Source organism: Triturus cristatus, chromosome 12 (genome assembly GCF_964204655.1).
Source record: "Triturus cristatus chromosome 12, aTriCri1.1, whole genome shotgun sequence".
Lineage (NCBI taxonomy): Eukaryota > Metazoa > Chordata > Amphibia > Caudata > Salamandridae > Triturus > Triturus cristatus.
The window spans coordinates 800690434-800701437 of record NC_140595.1 but is presented as its reverse complement, the minus strand read 5'-3'; positions in this window follow the sequence as shown (position 1 = coordinate 800701437).

Sequence of the window (11004 nt, the reverse complement as noted above, 5' to 3'; positions counted from 1 at the left end):
CCAACCTCCTGGAAGCACCAGGCTTGGGGTCTCTAGCCTCTGAGTACATCAGCCCTTCATCCCAATACACTTTATGGGTACCTTGAGCATTCCCTGCAGCCTCAGCAGCAGCCTGCTGTCTGAGGGGTTCAAGAGAAGGACAGTCTAATTGTGCCTGCCTCAGATCTGCCCTTGAAGGTCCCCCTGTCCCAAGAAACTCAACCTGGTCAGGTTCCAGTTCTTCTAGGACAGTTCCTTCAGGGCTCTCAGAATCCTCCTCCTGTGAGAGCTGATTCTCTACCTGAGGCAGGGGGAAAGACACAGCCTTAACCCTACTGCTCTTTCTCTTGGGGTTTGTCTGGTCCATTGTCCCAGGATCCAGCTCTTGTTCAGTGTTGCATTTGTTTGCCTGTGACCTAGTCACAGCAAGGACATGTGCATCTATTTCCAGCATTTCTGCATGGGTCCTATACTCCACTTCAGCCCAAACTGAAGTTTCAAGGTCATTTCCCAACAGACACTCTACAGGAAGGTCTGAACTTACCACAACTTTCTTGAGGCCAGTTACCCCTCCCCAGGAGAAGTTAACAATTGCCACACTATGGGAGGTAGTGGCATTTCTAGCGTTGGTCACTAGGTAATTCTCTCCTAGCATGATCTGTCCAGGGTCCACAAAGGCAGGAGTCACCAGTGTGACACTAGCACCTGTGTCCCTGTAGGCCTGAGCCATCCTATGGTAGATTAAAGGTGTCTGTCTGTACTTGCCCAGGTTACTGGGGCTCACAGTAGAGGACAAAGCTATGTCCCCATCACAGATCAGAACAGCCTGAGTTGGTATTCTAACTAGGCCAGAATCCACTTCAGTTGCCAGGGTTAACCCTATTACACCCTTTTGCTGGGAACCACCACTTACAGCTGGACTAGGGGGTACAGTTGCCTTAGGGGCAATGGTGGTTGGGGGCTTGTCCTTTTTGGTGCATTCGCTATATCAATGGGAATTGGACTTACAATAGTTACACCAAGGTTTCTTTTGGCCATCTTTCTTTTTATCCTTTTTGGGACCACCCTACCCCTGAGCCTTTTGGGGGCCTGGTGAAGACTTCTGGTCTTTTGCTTTCTGCTCATTACCCTTCTGGTCTGCATTTTTCTGATCACCGCCCTGGTTCTGGGTTTTCTGCTTAACTCTAGTCCTGACCCACCTATCTGGCTTCTTTCCTAATTCTTGGGGAGAAGTTAGGTCAGAGTCAATCAAGTGTTGATGCAGTAGCTGGTTTTGACAGTTGTTAAGGATTTGTTCTCTCATGATCAAATTATACAATCCTGTATAGTCCTTAACCTTACTACCCAATAACCAGCCTTCCAAAGCCTTAGTGGCACAATCTACGAAGTCAGTCCAGTCCTGAGTCTGTATCTTCTGGGTATCCCTGAACAACAACCTGTATTGTTCAGTGGTTAGGCCAAACCCATCAATCAGAGCACTCTTCAGGACAGTGTAATTATCAGCATCCTCATCACTAACTGTGAGGAGCTTGTATCTACCTTTCTCAGAGAAGGAGAGCCACAAGATAGCTGCCCACTGACTCTGGGGTACCTGCTGTACTTTGCAAGCCCTCTCCAAAGCAGTTATTCATTTGTGGATGTCATCCCCACACTTGTAGGGAGGGACAATCTTGCTCAGGTTTCTATTGTCATAGGTCCTGTCTCTATCCTTAGGGATAGTGCTGCCACCAGTGGGTTCTAACCCACTTAACTTTTGCTCTCTGGCCAGAGCAAGTCTCTCTTTGGCACGGGCAAGTTCTTCCCTTTCAATCCTCAGATTGACTTCCCTCATTCTGGCCTTATGCTCTTTTCTCTGTGGAGAAGTCATTCCCCTATGAGAAGAGGCATTGGAGCTATTAGAGACATGGGAGTGGATAGATTCCCTGGAAGGGGATCTTCCTCTCCTACCTCTCTGGTTAAGTACACTGGAGGGTCTGAATGGGGGATCCCATTCTGACTCCCATGTAGGCTTAAGTTAGCCTGGCTAAGTCTCCTAACTTTGACCTGGCTGTCTACCTCATCTCCAGAAGTCCCTTCTGACTCATCTTGATCAGTGTGGTGAGGGGAGTCTTCTGTGGAGGGCAGACCCTCATTTGTACCTAAGGTACCATCCTGGGAGGCTCTCTGAGCATCATACTCTTCTAAGATCTCCACTAGATAAATGAGGGTAGGGTTGGAACCCTGTTTTAACTTTCTGGAGGTACACAATTGTCTCATCTCCTGAAAAGTTAGGGTATCATATCTAGAGGGTATCTTTCTAGGATATCCCCCTCCTGAGAGAGAATCATCTTGATCTCCTCTCAGAGACATCTAGTGAGGGTGTGGTGTGTGCACCTACCTACACTAGTTGTATCTACTAAAACCTCTCTAGTGGTTGTAGTCAGGGTGTGCTAGGCCCTTCAACCTACAACTACTAAGTTCAGTAGAACTTAAGTATTCTAAGATTTTGTTTTATATGTACCTTACAGTACCTAATGTGATCTTTCAATTTGATATCTCAAGACTATAATGGTATCACAACAGCAAGCTCAGATCCCAACCGCTGCTCACCAATGTGAGAAGTTGGCCTGATATATGATGTCACTAGTTCTAGTGTACACCTTGTATCAGTCCAAACAACCCTTATGGTGATTGGTTGTAAAGTCAACCTTATAGACCAGCTATCCTAGTGGTAGCATGGACAAGAGCAGTCTTAGGCTAAACTCTGTATGGCATGTGAAGTCAGCTGTTATACCATTATAATCCCTTGAATACCAAATGAAAGGACACCACACCAGGTATATATAAAATTAGAATGTATTTATTCTAACATATACCCTCAGTACTCTTTATGAGTTCAGAGGTCTAAGTACAAACAGTTTCTTAAGTAGCATACGTTAAGTTACACAGGAAAATACAGTTAGGCCCAGGGGCCACGCAAACCATATACTAAGAAAGTGGTATAAGTACCACGTCACGAACAGGGAGTAGGCCTAGGGTCTAGGGAATCGCTGGGGCTACACTACCCTACCAATAGTTAGGAAGTGGGAGGCCCACGGGAAGCGTGTGCAGTGTGGAAACACACACGCGGGTTACATTAAAGTCAATGGGAATGTAACAGTTAGAAATAGGGAGAATAAGGACACTTCTGAAGTAACTAGGAGGAAGCAACTACAGACTTAGACACTTGGACAGTCAATATCCACTGGAGCACCGGAGTACTCGTGTTACCTCACCCACAAGAGACGGGTGCATAGGTGTGAAGATGTGTCGGGTGTCGTCGCTGGATCCTATGGATGCCTGAAGAACAGATGCTGGCAGGCGGCCAGGAGGAAGATGTCCGGTGGATCCAAGGATGGATCTTGAAGGAAGAACACCTGCAAGCAGAGGGGACAAAGTCTGGGTCACTAGCCAGTGACCGTGTGGAACCAGGAAGGAACCAGGCGATGTCGTGCAGAACACAGGTGATGTCTTGAAGCTTGTCTCTGCAGCTGCGTGGGCCAGGATGCGTCGAGGATGACCAGGGACCAGGGTACGAGCTGTCCCACGAAGGATCTTGCTGATGGCGGAGTCGACGTCCCGATTGGAGTCAACAAGCCTTGGCAAACGCAACCCACGCGGAAATGGAAATTCGCTTCAGGTGCAGACCAGGAAGGTCTGAGGTGCTTCTCTTTCACAGGGAAGCAAGAGCCAGTCTGGAGGAGCCAAACCAGTGGTGGTTAGTTAAGGGTTCATCGTCACTGAGGCTACTAGCCAACGGGCCAGCAACCGGACAGACGCGTCGAGCAGGAAAATGCAGAAGGGCCCCACACAGAACTCGTGGAGTGTGGAGGGCTGATCTTCGGTGCAGATGGTGCTCGGGGTTGGGGCTTCTCAATCCCCAGAGCACAACTTCGAGGATGCCTCAGAAGCCGCGCTGGAAGCTACTCGTCAATTTTCCCAGGTAGCCGATCCCACGTCTCTCGTCGCCTCCATGAATCTCAGCTTGGCTGTGGATATGGATCAGGGTCGGAGAAGTCTGGAGGTCAAGGCGCTGGTCGGGCTCTGCAGTCGGTTCCTCGTAGAACTTGGGCAAAGCAAACGGCAGGTCGCTTGTTGGTGCCTGTTTGCACAGGGTGGCCACTCCTTGGCCACAAGGGAGATTCTTCAGTCTTCTTGTCGTTGAATGTCAAAGGTCCAGAGTTTCATGTCCTAAGGACTCAGCTCCCACTCTTATACTAATCTGGGGGGCTGGGTTACCTGCTAGGTCCCTCCTATGGGTGGGACCAGGGAGGGGGGTGGTTACACCCCCTTCCCTTTGTCCAGTTTCGCGCCAGGGCTGGGGCTGGAGTGCCCCAGCACCGGTTTGAACCGGGCTATGCATGGGACACCTTGTGTGCCCCAGGCAATGTCTCGTTTCTTTCATCCCTCCCTGCCCCAATACACTAAGTCCTGTCTGGGGTGGTGCTAGCACCTCCCAAGGCAGGAAACCTATTGTCCAAGCCTCCCTCGCTGGAAGGACTCCCAGCAGCAGGAGGTCAGACTTGTGTCCGTGGCAGCAGCATCCATTTTGTGATGCTGTGGCTTAGGTTAACTTTAACCGGGTAAGTAGGATTTTAACATGTCTTCTCCCACTAGAAGGGGGGAATACTATCTTCACCACCAGAAATGGTGTGGGGGTAGTATTCCAAAGTGTTAGACACCTTACATGACATGTTTTGATAAAGCCAAACCATAGTTACCATAACCGCAAGGATTATAAGGCACTTTAAGAGTATATGGTAGGCGATATCATAGAACAGCTATAAGGACATGGTTCCGAAAGCTGCAGACAGGCTCAGCTCATGCTAGAGCACCATCTCACATGTTACCAAGCACTCTGCCTCCAGGATTGTTAAGGCCTGCCATAGGAGTTGCTTAAAGGTTACCCATGTGTCTATATATAAGGTAGGTATAGGAATACTATACCTAATCAAGGGGTGATTACACGACCTTGCCCCAGCTGAGGGATCAGCCAGTTGTGTCATGATGGGAGGCCAGCCAGGGGTGGCATAATACATGCTGAAGCCCCTGGTAGGCCTAGGGCACACCTATACCCTGGGTACCTAAGGTACACTGTACAGGGCTCCATAAGGTGATCCTTACCAATTGGGTTTTGTACCTAAAGTACATAGTATGAATTTAGAGAGAGAACAGCTGGGCTGTGGGTCTGATTAGCAGGCCCACAGCCACATCTAAGTCGAAAACCAGTGAAGCAAAAAGCAAAAAGTGGGGGTGACCATAGGAAGCAGACCCTACTCTCCTACAAGACTTGCCCTCCAATGGATCCTCGTTAAAGGATTTCAAGTGTACTCATTCCAATTACAGGGCCTCGAAAGAGTCCTGTATTGTTATTTTTCGTCACTACCTCCCCGAGTCGGGAGTGGGTAATTTGCATGCCTGCTGCCTTCCTTGGATGTGGTAGCCGTTTCTCAGGCTCCCTCTCCGGAATCGAACCCTGATTCCCCGTTACCCGTGGTCACCATGGTAGGCACAGAAAGTACCATCGAAAGTTGATAGGGCAGACATCCGAATGTATCGTCGCCGTCACGGGGAAGTGCGATCGGCCCGAGGTTATCTAGAGTCACCAAAGCGGCCTGCCGAGCCCGGATTGGTCTTGGTCTGATAAATGCATGCATCCCGGGAGGTCAGCGCTCGTCGGCATGTATTAGCTCTAGAATTACCACAGTTATCCAAGTAACAGATGGAGCGATCAAAGGAACCATAACTGATTTAATGAGCCATTCGCAGTTTCACTGTACCGGCCGTGTGTACTTACACGTGCATGGCTTAATCTTTGAGACAAGCATATGCTACTGGCAGGATCAACCAGGTAGCCGCACCTGCTGACAGGGTTCAGGGGGCCGCATGCCCATCTCCCCGACCGGACCACCTTCACGCAACCCCTTTCCTCTCGGGAGCCTGCTGGGGGAAAGGATCCCACCCGCCTGGGCAGGAGGGCTCGTCGGAGGGGTGGAGAGAGGTGGCAGGTCGCATGGGCACCGGCAGGCCCAGCCGTCTCCCCCAGGGGGGAGAGGCGGGCCGAGGCGCAGCCTGAGCGAGACGCAGGGGTGCCTGGGCCTGGTGGTGGCGGCACCCCTCGGAACGGTCGTTCTGAGCTGCTGCGGAAATGTGCTGGGCGGAGAGGGGTGACGGCGTGGCGCACAGGGCCTGCGGACCTGCTGGGCAGCAGCGTCCGAGGGCCTGGCGCCACCCGACCCCTTCCGCTCGGGATCAGACCACTGGGGGGCACGAGCAGCCAGGGCCGCTCGGCCTTCGCTCTGCTGGGTAGGGTAAAGGGCCTCCCCCCAGGCGGCAGGCCCTCGAGTCGGACGGTCCATGCGGGGAGGAACCTAATTGCTAGAAACAACAGCCGAGGCTGGCCAAGCAGTCCATCCCTAAACGGACCGAGAGTGCCCAATCGATCACAGTACGGCCGGGGCATCCCCTGTGCAGGCTGCCCTGCGCGGGAGTGGGATGGCGGCTTCACATCCCTGCCTGGTCCCGGGGCGAGCGGGCACAAAGGGAGGGCCCATCGATGAGGGCCGGGAGGAAGGCACGCACCCAGGGCCCCGGCGGGCTGGCCCGGGCGCTGCCTTCCCCGTCTCGCGGTCGCCGGACCTCACGGAGGTCTGACCCAGTAAACCCGGAGAAAAAAGGACCATCGGGTAGGGGCTGAGAGGCAGGTGCGTACCTGGGCCCCTGGGGGCCCTGGCGGGCGGGCCCTGGCACTGCCTTCCCCGTCTCGGGATCGCCGGTACTCCCGGAGGTCTGACCCAGCAAACTCAGAGAAAAAAGGACCATCGGGAAGCGGCTGAGAGGCAGGAGCGTACCCAGGCCACTGGGGGCCCCGGCGGGCGGGCCCCGGGTCTGTCTTCCCCTGTTTCAGAATCGCCGGACCTCACGGAGGTCTGACTGACCCTCTCCCTAGTAAGCCAGAGGAAAATGACCCCCCTTTCTTGTAATCCGTGCACACGAGGTGACAGAGGGGACCCAAGGCGCGAATGTACCCGACCTCCTGGAGCCCTTGCTGGGATCTGGGAGGCAAATGGACCCTCATCGAGACTTCCAGGCAAGCCCGGCCATCTGGTCACCCCATTGGAAAGCATTGCGCGTGACCAGATGGCCGAAGGGACGTGCGTGACCAGATGGACGATGGGACATGCGCGACCAGATGGCCGAAGGGACGTGCGCGACCAGATGACCGAGGGGACAGGCGCGACCAAATGGCCGAGGGGAAAGGCGCGACCAGATGGCCGGGCTCTAAAGGGAAGCCATCTGGTCGCTCTGTGCCCCAACGAATGAGTGAGCGGGCGCCGGGGCATGGGGGACCGGAGGCCAAGGGCCCCAGCAATGGAGGCTGTGTGGGGGGCCCTCCGACCCGGGGCCCGCAGAAAACCTTGGCAAGCAGGGGAGGCCTGCACGGGACCAACAGACCCCAGTCCCGGGCCCTTGGCAGAGCGGCAGGCCGGGGGATGGGACCCAGGGCCGCAGCACCCAGCACGGGGCCCGGCCGGGCCCCTGGACCCAGCCGGGGCTCCCAGGACCGCAGGCGCAGGGGAAGCCTCCCCGGGCCCTCCGGACCCCGTCCTGGGCACCCTGCCACGCGGCAGAACCCAGTACGGAGCCCGGGGTAGGGAGGCCGCCCTCCCAGGTGCCCTGTCGGAGCTCCTGAACCCAGCCGAGCGAGGGGAGGCTCCCTGGCCACAACGGAACCCCGTCCTGGGCCTTTGGCAGTGCCGCAGGCCGGGGGACGGGGCACGGGCCGGAGAACCCGACCCGGGGCCTGGCCGGGCCCCTGGACCCAGCCTCCCGGGAGGCCCCGGGACAGAACCAGGGCTGGAGCGGCATCCGGGCTCGTCCAGCTGCCGGCTGAGGACCAAGAGGGGCCCCAGAGTACCCTGTCCCTAGTAATCTGGAGGAAGGTTACCCCCCTTTCTTGAAACCCGCGCGCTCCGAGTGACGGAGGGGACCCTAGGCGGGATGCGCCCGACCTCCTGGAGCCCTGACAGGGATCCGGGAGTCAAATAAGCCCTCATCGGGACTTCCAGGCTGGCCCGGCCATCTGGTCGCCCCATTGGAAAGCATTGCATGCTATCAGATGGACGAGGGGAGAGGTGCAACCAGATGTCCGGGACTGAAAGGACTCCCATATGTCCAACCCCGAGCCTTCACGCTAGGGTTCCCGCCTGCCCACGCAGGGCTCGGGGGCAGCAGGGCACGGGGCCTGCAGGGCTCCGGGCTGCAGGGCTCCGGGGCTCCAAGGCTGCGGGGCTCCGGGGCTGCAGGGCTCTGGGCCTGCAGGGCTCCAGGGCTCCGGGGCTGGTGGGCTCCAGGGCTGCAGGGCTTCGGGGCTGCAGGGCTCGGGGGGCTCGTAGACCCCAAGCTAGGCCTCAGGCATGGGAGGCCCGGCGGAGCTCCCGGACGCCCGGGGGACCCATGGAGCCCGTCCCGGGCACTTTGCCTCGCCGCAGGCTGGAGGAGGGAGCACCGGACGCCCCGGGGAAGTGTCATCCGGGCTTAGCCCATCTGGTCCCCGCCTGAGAACCGCCATCCCCAGGAGGGGTGTCCCGGCATACCCTGCCCCTAGTAATCCGGAGGAAGGCTACCCCCCTTTCTGGTAAACCATGCGCACCGAGTGACGGAGGAGACCCTAGGCCCGGACGCACCGACCTCCTGGAGCCCTGGCTGAGATCCGGGAGGCAAATGAGCCCTCATCAGGACTTCCAGGCCGGCCCGGCCATCTGGTCGCCCCATTGGAAAGCATTGCGCGCGACCAGATGGCCTAGGGGAGAGGTGCGACCAGATGGCTGGGACCGAAAGGACTCCCATCTGTCCAACCCTGAGCCTTCACGCTACGGTTCCCGCCTGCCCACGCAGGGCTTGGGGGCTGCAGGGCACGGGGCCTGCAGGGCTCGGGGGCTCCAGGGCTGCAGATCTCCGGGGCTGCAGGGCTCCGGGGCTTCAGGGCTGCAGGGCTCGGGGGGCTCGTAGACCCCAGGCTGGGCCTCAGGCATGGGAGGCCCGCAGGAGCTCCTGGGGCCCGGATGCCCGGGTGACCCATGGATCCTGTCCCGGGCACTTTGCCCCGCCGCGGGCTGGAGGAGGGAGCACCGGACGCCCCAGGGAAGTGTCGTCCGGGCTTAGCCCATCTGGTCCCCGTCTGAGAACCGCCATCCCCAGGAGGGGCGTCCCGGCATACCCTGCCCCTAGTAATCCGGAGGAAGGCTACCTGGTAAACCGTGCGCACCGAGTGACGGAGGGGACCCTAGGCCCGGACACACACGACCTCCTGGAGCCCTGCCTGGGATCGGGGAGGCGAATGAGCCCCCATCGGGACTTCCAGGGCAGCCCGGCCATCTGGTCGCCCCATTGGAAAGCATTGCGTGTGACCAGATGGCCGAGGGAAAGGTGTAACCAGATGGCCGGGACCGAAAGGACTCTCAGCTGCCCACACCGAGCCATAGCGGAAGGGCTCCCGCCTGCCCTTGCAGGGCTCCGGGGCTCTGCACCAGGGACTCTTGTCCCGGGCAGATGGACACTTGGTAGGCTGCAGGACCTGGGCTCCCAGGCCCTGACCGAAAATCAGGAGGCCCGGGGCCGGTCCCTGCTTCTCAACGCAGCCAGGCCGGGGAGATCGGGGAGCCTGCCCAAGCACGAGGGACCCTAGTCCCGGGCACACGGTCCCTCAGGTTGTGCGCTCATTTTCCACAATTTCTTTCAAAATTCCGCGAAGTGGCATTACGCAAATTCCGCCCAGCCCTAACCAAACTGCTACTTACGCAGTGGAAAGGACTTAGCCAGCCACACACCCACATGGCCCGGTCCCTACTTCTGATCCCAGCCAGGTCTGGGGAGCCTCCCTTGGCCCGATGGACCCTGTCACGGGCACCCGGACCCTCACCAGGCCGCAGGACGGGTGCTCCCGCACCACATGGTTGTGTAGGGGTGGGCAGAAAACTCGGCTCCGCCAGCGTAGCAGATAAAGCCAGCCACCCCTGCTCACCGGCCCTGTCCCTGCTTCTGAAAGCAGCCAGGCCGGGGAGAGCCTCCCCGGGCCCCGGTGGATCCCCGTCCCCAGTGCACGGACCCTCGGCTGGCTTGTGGGACAGGGGGCTCCCGCACACTGGGACGGAGCCGCACCCTGGGACGGAGCTCCAGCACCGGGCCCGGGCCCTGCTTCCGAACCCTAGCCAGGCCGGGGAGAGACTCCCCGGGCCCCGATGGACCCTGTCTCCAGCGCCCGGACCCTCGGCTGGCTTGCAGGACGGGGGTCTCCCGCACCCCGGGGCCTGCCGGACGGAGCACGAGCCCCGGGCACGGTCCCAGCTTTCTAACCCTAGCCAGGCCGGGGAAAGCCTCTCCGGGCCCCGGTGGATCCCCGTCCCCAGTGCACGGACCCTCGGCTGGCTTGTGGGACAGGGGGCTCCCGCACACTGGGACGAAGCCGCACCCTGGGACGGAGCTCCAGCACCGGGCCCGGGCCCAGCTTCCGAACCCTAGCCAGGCCGGGGAGAGACTCCCCGGGCCCCGGTGGACCCCTGTCTCCAGCGCCCGGACCCTCGGCTGGCTTGCAGGACGGGGGTCTCCCGCACCCCGGGGCCTGCCGGACGGAGCACGAGCCCCGGGCCCGGTCCCAGCTTCATAACCCTAGCCAGGCCGGGGAGAGCCTCCCTGGGCCCCGGTGGACACCCTTCCCCAGCGCCAGGACCCTCGGCTGGCTTGCAGGACGGGGGGCTCCCACACCCTGGGACACTGGGACGGAGTACAAGTTCCGGGTCCGGGCCCAGCTTCCGAACCCTAGCCAGGCTGGGGAGAGCCTCCCCGGGCCCCGGTGAACACCCTTCCCCAGCGCCCGGACCCTCGGCTGGCTTGCAGGACGGGGGGCTCACGCACCCTGGGACACTGGGACGGAGCACAAGCTCCGGGTCCGGGCCCAGCTTTCAAACCCTAGCCAGGCTGGTGAGAGCCTCTCCGGGCCCCGGTGGA